This window comes from Triturus cristatus, chromosome 7, assembly GCF_964204655.1.
Source record: "Triturus cristatus chromosome 7, aTriCri1.1, whole genome shotgun sequence".
Taxonomy (NCBI): Eukaryota; Metazoa; Chordata; class Amphibia; order Caudata; family Salamandridae; genus Triturus; species Triturus cristatus.
The window spans coordinates 1,360,768,169-1,360,783,099 of record NC_140590.1 but is presented as its reverse complement, the minus strand read 5'-3'; positions in this window follow the sequence as shown (position 1 = coordinate 1,360,783,099).

The following is a 14,931-nucleotide window of genomic DNA, read 5'->3' as shown; positions in this document are numbered from 1 at the left end:
TAGTCAAAAACCACTTAAATACCAGGCAAAAAGTTGGGGGCAACCATTAGTCAGATTCCACTCTCCTACACCCTGTATTTATAATTTCAGTCCCTGCGGTATGGCACCACAGAAAGCAAACGCAATTTGTGGGGGACGAGGAACCAGAAGGGAAGCAAAAGTGGTAACGCCAAAATGCAGGAACGGCAGCAGCTGGTGTAGAAAATAGGCCTCAGCTAGGCCTACCAGTGCAAGGGGTTCGCCCTTCTCTGCACAGAGTCCTCAGACTATTGGAAAGAAGTTGGCACAGAAACTGAAATAGAAAATACAGAGTTTAATAGACCTCATGAGGTGGAACTACATTCAGACAGCACCCTTCGGTATTGAATGAAGTAGCACACTGAACAGCAGGGCCATGCTCCTTTTATACCCACACAGGGGCTAAAAGGAGACAGTACAAGTATACTTGAGAGGAGTTATGCACATATATGGTCATACAGAAACTGCACAGTCGACAAGTGGGAGGAGTTGACAGTTTGCTAACACTGGTAAACATATCCTGACAGTTACATGATACTAGCAGCTGCAAACTCAACTGGGCATGTGCGGAAGTAGAGGATACTAAATATAGTTTGTTGCTAGGCAGATTACAAGAGCAGTTAACACTAAGGGAGGACAAAGCACACGGTGAGCACATGGCAAACAAAATGGCTGCCAGAAATACAAAATGGATTCTACAACATGGACAAGATAGCCTCTAAATACCAGATGGATTCCGCTAATGCTAATCCAATCGCTGCCAATTTACAACAGACAACCCTTTTAGCATTAGCTGAAGACATCTGTTCCTCTAGGGTAGTCTAAATATGCATCTCTTACATCTATTAACATTATTCCGGCCACTTCTTTATTCAACATTTGCTGGGCCTTGATCTCTTCAATATTCCTTTTAACAGGTATACAAGCAGAAATGCAAATGGAGCAAAGCATTGGACCACATTGGATGCATACACAGCATGTAAATAAAACAGTAATAATTATACACAAGATAGTTAATAGCTTCCAGCCCCAAGCAGAAACGAGAGTCCAGAACCAACCAGCTAGAGTCCAGGTGCCAGTCTCTGGATGAATTTCTGCAGCGATCTTATGCAGTTTTGAAATTGCGTCATACACTGAAGGTGAGTGATCCGGTATGAATACACAACAGCTGCTACCGATGATGCGACATGCACCACCTCGATCAGCCAGAACAACATCTAGAACCATTTGATTCTGGAGAGCTACAATCCTTGCAATTTGCAGCTCCTCTGTAATATTTCCAAGCGCCAAGGCTGTCTGATTGGTAACAGCTTCCACAACTCTAGTCAATCGTCTAATTTTCCTACTGTTTAATGCAGCTCCCACAAAGAAGAACAAACACAAATTAAAATCAACATACTGTTGTAGAGTGGTATCTGTTTGGTCTACTTCGTCAACACTTATTGTCCTCTTATATCTGTTCTTAGAGATATCAGTAAATAACTTAAAGTCTCGGTGGTAGGATGCAGGTGCCAGAAACACAGGGGGCAATAGAAAAGATACATAGCATACGCCTGACCATCCAACAGGTAGGTGATAATATCCGTGGCTACCACAGATAAAGTAAGTATTGGGTGAGGCTATGAAAGTGCTATTATTTGTACCCTCAATAGGCAGAATCACAGTACATTCACTTTTCCCCACTGGAATTCTTCCAACACTGCTTACACATAAATCTGCTTTAGCTCTAGTAACAGAAATCACAAATTGTTTATTACTAGGAAAAGTTCTCATATTTGTGAAAATATATGGCGTTGAAATATTGTCCGGTTGATACTCTTCCCATTTAGTCCCGTTGGCTTGAGGATAGCCATCTTTGTCTTGGTAGCATACTTTATTGAGGCGAAAAAGAAGCCCGCCTACTGTACGTTTCCTGGATGCAAAAAAAAGCGCATACCAAGCTTGACAAGAACCATTATGAGAAAAGGGAAGAGGAATAAAAGGTGTTCCTCCTTTCTTCTGATGTACAGGTATCATCCCACACACCCAACAGTTGGTAGTATTTGTGGCATTGTGAGTATGATGCAACATCTGAATGAAGGTATTATTCAAGTAGGATTGTCGATGCTTCTGCTCATGATAGGGAAGCGTGAAGTAGTGGTGTTCAACTGGTACCGGAGTAGTGGCAATCAAAAGTTCTCGGGCAGGAGCCACCTTCTCAACGAACCAGGTTATTACTGCTACAGCCACCATAGCAACAACAAACCCCATAGTACAAATGATCTTCCTCTTAGAAACAGTGGATCTCATTGTGGACATGATCGGCTTATTTATCAAAACAACCGTTGGAGCTCTTATCCCTGGGCAGCCGTTGATTTCTTCACCGAGGGTCAAGACGGGTGTCGCTACACTACACAGAACTGATCCCCCCCCCTTGCCACATCGGCATTCCGTTTCACTAACCCAGGGAGGTTGCTCAACCAGTCTTTTTCGACAATGCAGGCTCTTTCCGTGGTCTCAGTTGGTATCGGGATACTCCAGGAATCGTGTGGTCCGGGAAGACTTCCTCAGGTTCGTCAGGTGATATGGCCTGGCCTTTCTCTGTATCCAAGATGTCCCGATGGTCGATCAAAGCAACAGGATCCACCAAGGTAGACGGCACTTTCTTGCAGTGGGTGGAGTGCACCCAATTCCTCCTATTCGTCACTCGAACCGCAGTTCTCGTCGATAGGCGCTCCTGCTCCGGGCCGCGCCACCTCGGTTCAAAGCAGCTCGACCTCTGGAACGATTTGATCATCACCTGATCTCCAGGCCGGAGTCCATGGCCTTCACCTGCAGACCTGTCCGGAAGAGCTTCTCGAACCTGTTGATGAATAGAGACCAAACTGTCAGTCAATTGTGCTAAATAGTCACTCATCAATACACACGGTACGTCGTGTAGGGGACGTGGCTTAGGAATTCCCCAAATGTTCATAGGCCTGCCGAACACCACCTCATAGGGAGTAAGGCCAGACCGCGAATGTGGCACTGATCTAATGGACAACAGTGCCAAAGGTAACGCGTCTGGCCATTTCAGGGATGTGGAGGCTAGTATTTTCGCCAATTTTAATTTAAGTGTGGCGTTATACCTCTCCACTAACCCTGCTGATTGTGGATGAAAGGCGGCGTGGAACTTTTGTTTTATTCCTAACCCCTTCAAGACATATTCGACAACTTGCCCAATGAAATGGGGACCGTTATCACTCCATAAAAATTTACAAACCCCAAATCTAGGAAAAAATTCCTTCAAAAGCACCTTTGCAGTGGTGAGAGCTGTATTGTCCTTCGTAGGGTATGCCTCAATCCACTTACTGAAGGCGCATACCACTACTAGGACATACTTTAAGTTATTACAGCGCTCGAGCTGGATGTAATCCATTTGCAAGACTTCAAAAGGTGCAGTTGGCGTAGCAAACCCTCCTGTTGGAGTTTGTGTCCCTTTTCCAGGGTTATGCTGAAGACAAATCAGACAGGACTGTACCATCTTTTTAGCTGTGCCGGCAATTTCTGGATGCTCCCAAACTTGCGTAAGCAATTTCGTTATCGAGGAGGCTCCAACATGTGCCGGCCCATGTGCCATATGAATCATAGGTTGTAAATAAGCTGTCGGCAATCTCCACTTACTCATCTCTTTATTCCTCCAACAGCCCTCATCATCCAATGTTCCTTCCTTGGACCATTGCTCAATTTCTTCTGCAGAAGCAGATTTCTGCATATCTAACACTTCCTGCCTGGTATCATGCCAGCGTTCAGCTTGTGACTTTACTACATACATGGACGTGGTGCTTCGCTGCATGGCAGTTTCACGGGCTGTTTGGTCTGCAAAAGCATTGCCTCGCCCTATCTTATCAACTATTTTCTTATGTGCGCTACATTTAACAATCGCTATTCTCTTCGGGTATGTTAAAGCAGTCAAGAGATTATGCACTAATTCTCCATGCATTATCTGCACCCCATGGGATGTAAGAAAACCCCTCTCCTTCCAGAGTAGCCCAAAATCATGAGCCACTCCGAAGGCATAGCGACTGTCTGTATAAATATTCACAGATAAGTCAGTACTGAGTTCACACGCTCGTGTCAATGCTATTAGCTCAGCTGCCTGAGCTGACTTCTGTGGGATACGAGCTGTCTCAACTACCGTCTGAAGTGTTGTAATTGCATATGCAGCTGACGTTGTACCATCTGGTAACTTCAAACAGGACCCATCAACCCATAGCTCCCCATCGACACTTAAAAGGGGCGTGTCTTGTAAATCAACACGACCCTTTGTCTGTTCCTCAGTAAGGAATATACAATCATGAGACTCCTGTGACTGAGACTGAGTCACCGGGTATGGCAACAAAGTGGCTGGGTTTAATGTCGCACATCTCTTTAGTGTAATGTGAGGGGCCAACAATGTCAATTCATATCCTGTCAGACGAGCGCTAGTTAAATGTTGCGTCTTCGTCTGATTTAAAAGGGCATCAACCGCATGGGGTACTAGCACCAACAGCTTATGTGACAAAACTATCCCTTCACTCTGACGTATTGACACAGCTGTTGCTGCAACTGAACGGAAACACCCAGGTAACGCACGAGCAACAGGATCAAGAACTGCTGAAAAATATGCACAGGGGCGCTGTTTGTCGCCGTGTGTCTGCACTAAAACTGACAATGCGCATCCATCTTTCTCGTGTACATATAATGAAAAAGACTTCGTATAATCTGGAGATCCTAACACTGGTGCTGAACAAAGAGCTTGTTGTAACTGTCGGAAAGCAGTCTCACACTCATCTGTCCATGGAAGGGGCATTGGGGTGTCTTTGGTTAAAAGTGCCAACAAGGGTTTAACAATATGTGAAAATCCTAATATCCATTGCCTACAAAAAGAAGTAAGGCCAATGAATTTACTGACATCTTTCTGAGTACGGGGCACTGGTGTGTCTAAAATGGCTTGAATGCGATCTGGTGTAAGTGCACGTCCCTCCTTAGACAGAAGGTGACCTAAGTAGGTTACCTTCGGTCTACAATATTGCAATTTCTTTCGTGATACTTTGTGATGATGGGAAGCAAGAAAGGACAGCAAGGACAAAGTACATTTTTCACACTGTTCAGGGGTGTCAGCTGCCAACAAGATGTCATCGACATATTGTATGAGAGCCACTCCTTCAGACAACACAAAAGAATCAAGTTGTCTTTTCAATGCTTGACTGTAAATACTAGGACTCTCAGTATAGCCTTGAGGAACTCTACAGAATCTATACGATCGATTATTCAGGGTAAAACCGAACAAATATCGGCTGTCAGGATGAATAGGGATCGAAAAGAAAGCATTCTTCAAATCTATCACAGAAAATGTAGTCGCAGTTGGGGGAACCAGAGTAAGAAGTGTGGTTATATCAGAAACCACGGGGTATTGTGGTACTACAATCTTGTTAACTTCTCGCAAATCAATAATAAATCTGTAGACCTTAGTGTCAGTATCTTTTTTCAGAATAGGAAGAATCGGACTGTTACAAATATTGTAGGGAACTTCCTCAACAACCCCCACTGCAATAAGATCACGGACAATACATGTGAGTGCTTCTTCACCTTCCTGTGAAATTTTGTATTGAGGCAAACGTGGCAATACAGCGCCCTCCTTGACACTAATGTATACTGGTGGAATAACCATTTGCCCTACATCAGTATCTGAAGTAGCCCACAAAGTACTAGGAAGTGAGGCTAATGCAACATCCTCTTTAGCAAGACAAGCTCTCTCCGCCACAGGATGGTTGTCATTCAAGATAAAACGGACACCTTCTGGAGAACAGCGTATCGTAGCCCTGAAATACTTAAGCATATCAAGACCCACAATATTGTCTGGTGTATTCGGGGAAAGCAAAAATGGACATGGAGCAGTAAATTTATCCACATGGAATGCAAGTGGTTGCGACAATGGGCTAAGGGAAGGGGTTCCATCGAAACCTATCGATGTAATGGTTAAGCCAGACAGCGGAGCCCTTGGGACCAATTGTTTAGACAAGGCATTACGAGTAGCTCCTGTATCAACCAGAAACTGATCAGTGGAGCCCAGAACATTTGCTGTAACATAGGGACCCCTCTGATCTACTGGAACTTCAACTGATTCCTTACCCCATCTTAGGCAATCCTATGCATGAGCAGAAACTTGAGAATCAGATGGCACATAATCAGACATTTGATATTGGTTCCTTCTATCAAAAGTGTTAAACCCATCCTGCCCACGTATATTAGTATCAACCCTAGTACGATCACCTGAGTTTCCTCTAGGCCCTGAATATCCTGGTCGAGTTCTCATTTGTCCCCGACCACGTGTATACTGCGGAGCACGTAGTGCTGGGCAATCCAAAGCCCAGTGGCCAAATTTCTTACAGTATGCACACTGGTCAGCAGACAAATTCGAACGAGTATAAGAAGTGAAAGATGAACCATAAGACCCACGTCCACCCCTATCGCTACCTCTGAAAGACGGACCATAAGCCTGAGCCAACATAATCTTCGTTTTCAATTCTTTAGTCCTTTTGTCCTCATTACCCTTTGCCTCTAATTCCTGGCGCTCATAATACTGAGCCATAGTCAAAAGGGAGACCGGGGAAGATGTGGTCCAGGAACTCTCACTGGCCTTTAGGCGACTAGCTATTCCTGGCAACAGGTTTGCGACATATTTATCGACAAACAGATGTCTGCCTGTGTCATCTGTCAAAGACTGGCCACTAAAATCGTGGAATGCTTCTTCAAAGCGTGTAAAGAAATCAGAGACCGATTCATCTGCCTTTTGCTTACAGGACGCTAAAACAGTCCAATCTATCTTTTTAGGGGGAATAATCGTTTTCAACTTAACTAGTATAGCTGCAGGGAGATCTAAAATTAACTGACATGGCTTCTGTGCGGGTTCTCTTTCGGCATCCATTCGTTCTAAGTCTTTCCATAATGCCCCAAAAGCTGCCTGATCATCAATTTTACGAACAGTTCTCCACATTAATATCAATCCGAAAAATAAATCAATATCAGGCAAAGTCATAGTGCAAGAACTAATAGCACCTTCAACTTCCTCATTCATAAAAAGCGGCTGGATTTTTCCGCGGATCAGGCAATGCAGTTTTAAGTGCCATAACATCCGTCCTATTCCAAGGAGTGTAAACCCAATTATAAATAAAATAACCCTTTGCATCAAGAGAGGCCTTATCATCGCTTGTACCCTGTCCTTTAGGAGGAACATACAAGGGCGCGGCCTCCCGCATAGGTTTCGCATGGACTATCATAATCTTATCTGTTCCGGAGGTAGAAGCTTGTGACATGCCGGTCTGAGAGGTCTGCACAGCCCCGTCTGCAGTCTTTTTCTCCTCCCGCAAGCGGACTGCATCAACACGAAGTTTAACCAAACGCCTGATTGTATCAGCCACCTGGGAGAAAACAAAAAGACCATCACGCATTTGCTTATAATCATCTGTTATATCCTTAGGCTCTAACTCCTCAGAATATTTCCTAAACAACTCAAGGACCTCTCCGGCAAACACCTCAGTAAAATACAGATGCTCCCTTTCATACCACCCTCTCATACTATCAAGAATTTCAGGGGCGGTGGCAGTTCCATGAGCTGCTTTACGAGCAGCAGATCGGAGCTGAGACGAGCGTGCAGCAGTTAACATAGAACGAGTTTCTCGTGTCTTATCTTCCTCCAAACTAGAGTCCTCATCTAACTCATGGGGGGCAGAAGGAACAGTATACGGAGGTGGAGGACGATCTAATAATAAGGAATCATCTTGTGGTTTATTAAGTATAGGATAAAGGGGCCTCCGAACAGGGTATTGGCCAGTTAACTGTAAAGCGCGCTCCCTATCTTCTCTCTCCTTCAACTCTTTCATTTCTTTGTTCTTTAACTCTAATGCTTTCACATAAACGCTTTTCCGCTGTTCTTTTCCAATCAAGGCTTGCTCACGTTTCATCCGTTCACACACTTCTTTCTCCCACATTCGTACACAATCAAACATATCGTGCCTAGTCTTTCGTTTAACCATACATTGCTCCACATACTCAATCTTTCGTAAATCAAATGACCCATACATAGGCCAACGCAACTCAGGATCCTTACGCGTATATTTATTCCATAATGTGCTGTACATTATAGAAGAAAGACCATACTTAATGTACATATCCCTATTAGGCGTCCCCTCCGGGGGGGGCGGTTGTGCTTCATTAAGACTAAAAGTGGTATCATTACAAAAGCAACACATCCTACGAAGTGTGCTAAAGACAGGCATGCCAAAAATAGTGCAGAATATGCAGTATTATAATCAAAGTAGCACTTAAGGTACCTTTAGTACAATGTGCCGTTCAAATCAATTCAGTTAGAGAAAATTCTCCTCATTACCTGCCTATGTGAATTGCAAGTCACATATGTCAAAACAAACCAAGTTGGCCAACACAAATCTACAACATGGACAAGATAGCCTCTAAATACCAGATGGATTCCGCTAATGCTAATCCAATCGCTGCCAATTTACAACACTGGAGGAGGGTGAGGTGAGCCACAGGCAATTTCCCTTGACTCAGGACTGTTGCAGGTCTGTTAACCTATACTGAAACTACACCAATCCGGCGTTGTGAAGGAGTATATTCAAACGGCTATCGAAGAGCAACTAGTCTTCGGCGAGGAGTCTTCATTGGTGGATGCTCTGATGGCGGCAGCTACAATCGGAGTGAGCCCCACAACAGCTCCCCCCTCTTCTGCTCAAGTCAGGGATGGTGGTAAGTCTTTTGCAGATCCCTTAGATGTACCTGCTCTGCAACAATATGTCAGCTTTCAGCCTAGGTGTATCATTGAGCCACTAGCTCTGCCTTCTCAGGAACAAAACTGATAACAATACCCCATGGTAGAGGCTCAGGCCACAAAAACAGTGAGTACTGCTTCAGATGCTTTAGGGGATCAGGAGCGCTCAGTGGAGAGCATAACAGAGGCTGCAGAGGCAGCAGACTGGGAAGTAAGATCAAACCCTCTAGAACCCTATGTAGGAGCGGCAGCACAGGACTTGGGTGACCCCCAACTTCCCGTAATGGGTATGCCTGAGACCAAGCCCAACTCTGCACCTTATGTCTCTGGCCATTACATGGACAATCCCGTTGGTAATAATTCCACAGGCGTTCAGGGGGAGAGTGGACAGCCTGCTCAGAAGGGCAGTGGTAATACTAGGAGGAAGCTTACGGAGCAGGTTATGTCACACCAATCTGGCAAATCTCTAAAACAATGGCAGGCAAGCAAGACAGGTGATTTTGGGGCTAAGAGTAGCCCACTACGGAAGTGGGTAACATCAAAGGGAAAGGTGAGAGTACTTATCTCACCCCTATCTGCAGTCCATTTGGGGGTAAACAAGGAGAAACAGCTTATAGAATAACATTTTCGCCCTAAGTGCACTACTCCTAATCCTGGTTTAACCACATAGTGCAGTACGCGCACTGACCATTCTACACCATTGGTTACCAAGGAGGTCTGTCCGGAGGATAACTCTCAGGAACCATCTATGATGGCAATCTTGCAGATCCTTCAGGTACAGTCACATTTTGCCCATGCAAGGGCGGATAATTTTAAAATGCAGCAATCATTGGGTAAGGTGTCCGGAAAGATTACCAGTCTTACAATGGAGATTACAGAGCTGCAACGAGTTGCTCATGTTGAGGAGGAAGGAACGGCAACAATTAAAGCCATTGGGATTCTTAATGGCCAGTTGGAGTATCTTCAAGCGAAAGCTGAAGACATGAAAAACCGCCAGAGAAGAAATAACTTCAGGATATTTGGAATACCGGAGGGGGCCAATCCTCTTTAATAAAGTGTGTAGCTGTTTGGGAAAGCTTTTCCCGATTTGATGAATTGGAACTGGGACTCACAAGTCCAGCGTGCCCATCGCCTTCCCTTTAATCGCAATGCGGCTAACTCTAAGTCAATGCAGTCTCGCCCAATCTTAATCTATGTAGGGAACTATCTCCACAGGCTGGCGATCTCTCTTAAGGCCCATCTAACTACACCGGTCTTGGTTGATGCATTGTTAATTGTAGCCCGTTCGGGTCTCTGCAAATTAACTATGGATCGGCGGTGGAAGATGCGCCAATTTTTTGATCCTTTGAAAGCTGTTGGGGCTCAAGTATATTTGCAAGAACCAGCATGATTTAAGATTATCAAGGATGGGTGGATTCAGATGTGCTATTCTGAGGTGGACCATATGCAGGCTCTGAGCTGCTTGAAGGGGGCTACAATGTAGATCTATAGTTTCTAGACATTCTTCCCCCCCCCCCCTTTTTTCTACCTCTCTTTTCTCCCTTTTCTATCCAAGGCTCTTGTCTCCATGCTTTAGTATATACTTTTCTTAATTTGACAGTAATTTTGCATTTCTATCTCTGAATCACATATTGTTTATTTGTATGGTGGGTGGTTATTGGTGGGTGGTAAGGGGTGTGGTGGAGGGCCATACTCTCACAGGGATGTCAATCCTACGACAGCCAGAGGGTGGGGGTGATTCCTTCCCAATGGCATAAAGGGTTAGTCTGGTGAGGGAAAGGGGGTTGGTCTTGGGTGGGGAAAGGGAGTGGGTGGGGAGGTCACACAAGATAGTTTTAAGCCTTGGATAACAGTGTTCTTCGTGGGGGGGAGTAAAATAAGTCAAAGTGTTTTTAATTTGTCAAATCCATACATATTGCTTGTCTCAGCTTGTCGAAACTGCAGTCTAGAACATGGATGGGTGCTTGACAGTATCTCTCGGGCTCATTGCTAAGATAAAATGCATTTGCTGTAATGTTTGTGGTATTAATGCATGGATTAAGCAGCAGTTGGTTCGGGAGGAAATAGGGATGTATAAACCCCAATTACTCGCATTGACAGAGACCCATTTGGCATATAAGGACCGGTTCTTACTTTGGGATATGATATAATTTTTTGTACCTTACAATCTGTTTCTATTTAGGGGGTGGCCATATTATCTTCAATGTAAGGTTCTGAAAATGGCTGCAGACTCAAGAGGGAGATGGGCGCTTGTACAATTGATAGTATATTATCAACAATTTGTCATATGTTCAGTCTGTGGGTTGCATGTTGATGACCTGGAAGTATTGGATGGGCTCTCTTTAGAATTGTTGGATTGGGTCGGTGAAGTGATTCTAACGGGTGATTTTAATTGTGTATGAACCTCCCGCCCCGCTCCCCGCTTCCCGCCTCCGTTGCTTGCCACGCCTCCTTTCTTTCTGTGCCCTCCCCGCTCCCGCCTCCCAGCTGCTCCTCCCTCCCTCGCACTTGGCCATAAATGGCGACCGTGCGACGCAGGTGAGTGTGACCTAGCTTTAGGACACCCCCGCGCTGCACGGCCACCAGCTGCTGCGTGCGCCCCCCGCCTGCCTCGCTGTCCCTGCCTGCCGCCGGCTGACCACACCCCCTGCTGCCGAGCGGCGTGATCGCAGCTGTTGCCTTTTCAGGCTTCTGTGCCCCGTGATTCTCCTGCTGTGTGCCCCATTGTTGTACTGTTTACGTGTTATTATTTTGCCTGTCCCCCTGTACTTTCTCCCCCCTGCTGCCCCGGTAACCTCCCGCCCCGCTCCCCGCTTCCCGCCTCCGTTGCTTGCCATGCCCCCTTTCTTTCTGTGCCCTCCCCGCTCCCGCCTCCCAGCTGCTCCTCCCTCCCTCGCACTTGGCCATAAATGGCGACCGTGCGACGCAGGTGAGTGTGACCTAGCTTTAGGACACCCCTGCGCCGCACGGCCACCAGCTGCTGCGTGCGCCCCCCGCCTGCCTCGCTGTCCCTGCCTGCCGCCGGCTGACCACACCCCCTGCCGCCGAGCGGCGTGATCGCAGCTGTTGCCTTTTCAGGCTTCTGTGCCCCGTGATTCTCCTGCTGTGTGCCCCATTGTTGTACTGTTTACGTGTTATTATTTCGCCTGTCCCCCTGTACTTTCTCCCCCCTGCTGCCCCGGTAACCTCCCGCCCCGCTCCCCGCTTCCCGCCTCCGTTGCTTGCCACGCCCCCTTTCTTTCTGTGCCCTCCCCGCTCCCGCCTCCCAGCTGCTCCTCCCTCCCTCGCACTTCGCCATAAATGGCGACCGTGCGAACGCGCAGCGGTCAAGCGCAGCGGGCGCGCCGATTGTGCGCCGAAGGTAAGCCCGTCTGCGCCCGTCCACGCCTGGACCGCGCCCAGTGCCAGACCCCCTGGCCCTCGCAGCCCCCAGCCCACTCGCCAGACGTACGACGCCGCCACCCTCAACGCACTCAACACCGGCCGACTCCTGGAATGCTACCGAGCCACCCCGAAACGCACCCACGGACCCTTCAGCTGCCGCTCCTGCAAGTTCACCTGCATCCGGACCTGCACTACACCCGCTCCCACCAAGACCAAGACGAGCAACAACTGCAGCCACCTGAAGTGCATCCTGCTCAACACCCGCTCCGTCCACAGACACGCCGTCGAGCTCTGGAACCTGCTCGACACCACATCCCCAGACGTCGCCTTCCTCACGGAAACCTGGATGAACGCCTCCTCAGCGCCCGACATCGCCATCGCCATCCCAGACGGCTACAAGATCATCCGAAGGGACCGCATCAACCAGACCGGAGGAGGCATCGCCATCATCCACAGGAACACCATCCGCATCACGACCAACGCCGACGACACCCTGACAACCGCCGAACACCTTCACTTCCAGGTCCACATCAACCCCAAGACCACCCTCAGAGGCACCCTCATCTACAGACCCCCGGGACAACGCACACAATTCAGCGAAGACATCGCCGACTTCATCAGCCCGCACGCCCTCCTCTCCGCTGACTACATCCTCCTCGGGGACCTCAACTTCCACCTGGAGAACATCAACGACCGTAACACCACCACCCTGCTGGACAACCTCGCTAACCTCGGTCTCAAGCAGCTGGTGACCACCCCCACCCACTACGCCGGACACACACTCGACCCAGTCTTCTCATCCAGCAAGGACATCGCCTTCAGCCACGCCACCGGACTCCACTGGACGGACCACAGCTGCGTCCACTTCAGCTTCAGAAGGACCACGACCCACCACCACCAACAACAGGCTGCACGCAGAAGCTGGAACAAGATCACAGCCGACCAGCTCGCGACCTCCCTGAGCAAGAACCCACCCACCAGCGCAACAAACCCCAGCCAAGCGGCCACCAACCTCACGAAGTGGATCAGCGACTGCGCTGACGACCTCGCCCCCCTGAGGACCCCGCCCAGCAGACCCGGCAGCAAGAAAGCCCCATGGTTCACCGAAGAACTCAAGAGCTCCAAGAAGAACTGCCGAGCCCTCGAGAGAACCTGGCGCAGAGACCCAACACCAGAAAACATGACGGCCCTCAAGCTCGCCACCCGAAAACACCACCAACTCATCCACGCAACCAAGAAAACTGCATTCAAGGAACGACTGGACAACAACGCACACAACAGCAAGGAACTCTTCAACATCGTTAAAGAGCTCTCCAACCCCAACGCCGGAAACAACGACATCACCCCTTCGCAAGACCTCTGCAACTCCCTCGCCTCCTACTTCCACAACAAGATCGCGGACATACACAACAGCTTCAGCACTCAACCGACGCACGCCACGACCGAACCAGCACCCCCCACCGCCACCCTCCACACCTGGACCCAGATCAGCACCGAAGACACCGTTCGCACAATGAACTCCATCCACTCCGGATCTCCGACCGACCCGTGCCCTCACCACGTCTTCAACAAGGCCGATGCAGTCATCGCACCCCACCTGCGGGACATCATCAACACCTCCTTCGACACCGCTACTTTCCCGGAGTGCTGGAAGCACGCCGAACTCAACGCTCTACTAAAGAAGCCATCAGCCGACCCCACCGACCTCAAGAACTACCGCCTCATCTCGCTGCTCCCGTTTCCAGCCAAAGTCATCGAGAAGACCGTCAACAAGCAGCTGGCCGCCTTCCTCGAGACAAACGGATCCCTAGACCTCTCACAGTCTGGCTTCCGGGCCAACCACAGCACCGAGACCACCCTGATCGCAGCCACCGATGACATCCGAGCCCTGCTTGACAACGGAGAAACAGCAGCCCTCATCCTCCTAGACCTCTCCGCGGCCTTCGACACTGTCTGCCACCGCACACTTGTGCAGCGCCTCCGCAACGTCGGAATCCAGGAGAAGGCACTGGAGTGGATCGTCTCCTTCCTCGCCGGAAGGACACAGAGAGTTCGCCTCCCCCCGTTCAGATCTGAAGCCACCGAAGTCATCTGCGGCGTTCCTCAAGGCTCCTCGCTCAGTCCAACCCTCTTCAACGTCTACATGAGCCCCCTCGCAGACATCGCACGCCAGCACAACCTCAACATCGTCTCATACGCCGACGACACCCAGCTGATCCTCTCCCTCACCAACGACCCCGCCACCGCCAGAGCCAACCTCCACGAAGGGATGAAAGAGGTAGCCGAATGGATGAAGTACAGCCGCCTGAAACTGAACTCGGACAAGACGGAAGTCCTCATCCTAGGATCCTCACCCTCCGCCTGGGACGACTCCTGGTGGCCCCCCGCCCTAGGCAGCGCACCCAAACCAACAGACCACGCACGCAACCTAGGCTTCATCCTGGACTCCTCCCTCTCCATGACCAGACAAGTCAACGCCGTCTCCTCATCGTGCTTCAACATCCTGCGCATGCTACGAAAGATCTTCCGGTGGATCCCCACCGAGACCAGGAAGACGGTCACCCAGGCCCTCGTCACCAGCCGTCTGGACTACGGGAACTCCCTCTACGCCGGAACCACCGCCAAACTCCAGAAGAGACTCCAGCGGATCCAGAACGCCTCAGCACGACTCATCCTGGACATCCCCCGTCGCAGCCACATCTCCGAACACCTGAGAGACCTGCACTGGCTCCCGGTCAACA